Source organism: Trichechus manatus, unplaced genomic scaffold, assembly GCF_000243295.1.
Source record: "Trichechus manatus latirostris isolate Lorelei unplaced genomic scaffold, TriManLat1.0 scaffold00190, whole genome shotgun sequence".
Lineage (NCBI taxonomy): Eukaryota > Metazoa > Chordata > Mammalia > Sirenia > Trichechidae > Trichechus > Trichechus manatus.
The window spans coordinates 179,339-183,174 of NW_004444126.1; positions in this window are offsets into that span (position 1 = coordinate 179,339).

Below are 3,836 nucleotides of genomic sequence, written 5' to 3' on the forward strand. Positions count from 1 at the left end.
CCCATACCCCAAACAGAAACACAGCACCCCTTAAGCAATAACCCCCATTTCTCCATCTCTGAGCCCCTGGTAACCGCTAATCTACTTCTATGCATTTGCCTATTCTAGATATTTCATGTAAAAGGGATCATACAATATTTGTCCTTTTGTGTCTGACTTATTTCACTTAGCACGTTTTCAAGGTTCATCCACGTCATAGCATGTATCAGGACATTATTTCTCTTTATGGCTGAATAATATTCCATTTTATGGTTATATCAAATTTTGTTTATCCATTCAGCTGTTGATGGACTCTGGGACTGTTTTCACCTTTTGCCTACTGTGAATAAAGCTGCATTGAACATTGGTATATAAGTACCTGTTTGAGTCCCTGCTTTCAAGTCTATTGGATATATACCTAGGAGTAGAACTGCTGAGTCATATGGTAATTCTATGTTTAACTTGAGGACCTGCCAGATTGTTTTCCTCTTCTCGTATGTTTTTGAGCCATTTGCACGTCGTTTACTGTGAGCTGTCTTCGTATTCTTTGCCAATTTTTCTATTTGGTCTTTTTCTTATGGGTTTGTCATTAATTTTTCCCATTTTGTTATGCTTTTTACTCTTTCATGCTGGAATTGTTTTTTATATAGCTTTGTTTTCATCTTTTCTTCCTGGTACTTGTATCTTATTTTTTGCGTTGCAATTCTGATCCATCTGGGCTTTATTCTAGTGTTAGGAATGAGGTAGGAATCCAACATTCTCTTTTCTCCAGATGGTTACCCAGTTGCTTAAACGCCATTTATTGAATAATTCATCTTTTCTCCCACAAATTTGAAATGCCACTTTAATCATATATTTAGGTGTAATTTTGGACTCTTCTGTACAAGGGAATTTGAATATTCGCTGACCACTACCTTTTTAAAAAAGTATTGTACCTTTTGATATTTTATAATTTTGGTAATTTATGTTGTTATGCTGTTAGGTGCCATTGAGTTGGTTCTGACTTACAGTGACCCTGTGTACAATAGAGTGAAACACTGCCTGGTCCTGCACAGTCCTCAAAATCATTGATATGCTTGAGCCCATTGTTGCAACCACTGTGTCAATCCATCTCACTGAGGGTCTTCCTCTTCTCTGACCCTCTACTTTACCAAGCATGATGTCCTTCTCCAGGGACTGGTCCTTCCTGATAACATGTCCAAAGTACGTGAGAGGAAGTCTCACCATTCTTGATTCTAAGGAACATTCTGGCTGTACTTCTTCCAAGACAGATTTGTTCGTTCTTCTGGCAGTCCATTGTATATTCAATATCCTTCGCCAACACCATAATTTTCAAAGGCATCAGTTCTTCTTTTGTCTTCCTTATTCATTGTCCAGCTTTCACATGCATATGAGGCAATTGAAAACACCAGGCTTCGGTCAGGCGCACCTTAGTCCTTAAAGTAACATCTTTGCTTTTTGACACTTTAAAGAGGTCTTTTGCAGCAGATTCGCCCAATGCAATGCATTGTTTGATTTCTTGACTGCTGTTTCCATGGGCGTTGATTGTGAATCCAAGTAAAATGAAATCCTTGACAACTTCAATCTTTTCTCTATTTATCATGATGTTGCTTATTGGTCCAGTGTGAGGATTTTATTTTCTTTATGTTGAGGTGTGATCCATACTGAAGACTGTACTGAAGGTGGTCTTTGATCTTCATCAGTAAGTGCTTCAAATCCTCTTCACTTTCAGCAAGCAAGGTTGTGTTATCTGCATATTGTAGGTTGTTAATGAGTCTTCCTGCAATCCTGATGCTGCGTTCTTCTTCATATATCCCACCTTCTAGAATTATTTGCATACAGATTGAATAATAATGGTGAAAGGATATAACCCTGATGCACACCTTTCTTGACTTTAAACCACACAGTATCCCCTTGTTCTGTTCAAACAACTGCCTGTTGGTCTATGTACAGGTTCCTCATGAGCACAATTAAGTTTTCCGGAATTCCCATTCTTTGCAATGTTATTCATAATTTGTTATGATCCACATTGTTGAATGCCTTTGCATAGTCAATAAAACACAGGTAAACACCTTTCTGGTATTCTCTGATTTCAGCCAATATCCATCTGACATCAGCAATGATATACCTTGTTCCATGCACTCTTCTGAATCTAGCTAGAATTTCTAGCAGTTTTCTTGTCAATGTACTGCTGCAACTGCTTTTGAATGATCTGTAGCAAAATTTTACTTGTGTGTGATATTGAAGATATTGTTCAATAATTTCTGCATTCTGTTGGATCACCTTTCTTTGGAATGAGTACAAATACGGATCTCTTCCAGTTGGTTGGCCAGGTAGCCATCTTCCAAATTTCTTGGCATAGACAAGTGAGCACCTCCAGTGCTGCATCCGTTTGTTGAAACATCTCAACTGATATTCCTACAATTCCTGGAGGCTCGTTTTTGCTGATGCCTGCAGTGCAGCTTCGACCTCTTCCTTCAGTACCATCAGTTCTTGATCCTATGCTACCTCTTGAAATGGTTGAACATCAACCAATTCTTTCTGGTACAGTGACTCTGTGTATTCCTTCCATCTTCTTTTGATGCTTCCTGCGGCATTTAATATTTTCCCCATAGAATCCTTCAACATTGCAACTCGAGGCTTGAATTTTTTCTTCAGTTCTTTCATCTTGAGAAATGCTGAGCGTGTTCTTCCCTTTTGGCTTTCTGTCTCCAGGTCTTTGCACATTTCATTATAATACTTTACTTTGTCTTCTCGAGGCGCCCTTTGAAATGTTCTGTTCAGCTCTTTTACGTCATCATTTCTTCCTTTTGCTTTAGCTACTCTATGTTCAAGAGCAACTTTCAGAGTCTTTTCTGACATCAATTTTGGTCTTTTCTGTCTTTTTGATGACCTCTTGCTTTCTTCATGTATAATGTCCTTGATGTCATTCCACAACTTGTCTGCTCTTTGGTCATTTGTGTTCAATGCATCCAATCTATTCTTGAGACGGTCTCTAAATTCAGGCAGGATATACTCAGGGTCATACTTTGGGTCTCGTGGACTTGCTCTAATTTTCTTCAACTTTGACTTGACCTTGCATATGAGCAATTGAAAGTCTGTTCCACAGTCGGCCCCTGGCCTTGTTCTGACCGATGATATTGAGCTTTTCCATCGTCTTTCTACAGATGTAGTCAATTTGATTTCTGTGTATTCCATCCGGCAAGAGGTCCCATGTATAGTTGCCGTTTATGTTGTTAAAAAAAGGTTTTTGCAATGAAAAGGTTGGTCTTGCAAATACTATCATGTGGTCTCCAGCATCGTTTCTATCACCAAGGCCAAATTTTCCAACTACTGACCTTCTTTGATTCCAACTTTCGCATTCCAATTGCCAGTAATTATCAATGCATCTTCATTGCACGTTTGATAATTTCAGACTGCAGAAGTTGGTAAAAATCTTCAATTTCTTCATGTTTGGCCTTAGTGGTTGGTGTGTAAATTTGAATGATAATCGTATAAACTGGTTTTCCTTGTAGGCATATGGATATTATCCTATCACTGACAGCATTGTATTTCAGGATACATCTTGTAATGTTCTTTTTTGACGATGAATGCAACACCATTCCTCTTCAATTTGTCATTCCCAGCATAGTAGACCATATGATTGTCCGATTCAAAATGGCCAATACTGACTTCCGGCAACATGGCGCTCTAGGCAGAAGCACCATGCCCTCCCTCCACAGCAAAGATCCAAAAATCTAAGCCAAACAGAGAAAACAGCAATCCTGAAACCCTAAAACATCAAATGAAGAGATAAAGAACTCAGCCAAGCACCAAATGGAGTGAGAAAACTGACAGAGAACGGAGAGCGAGGAGAG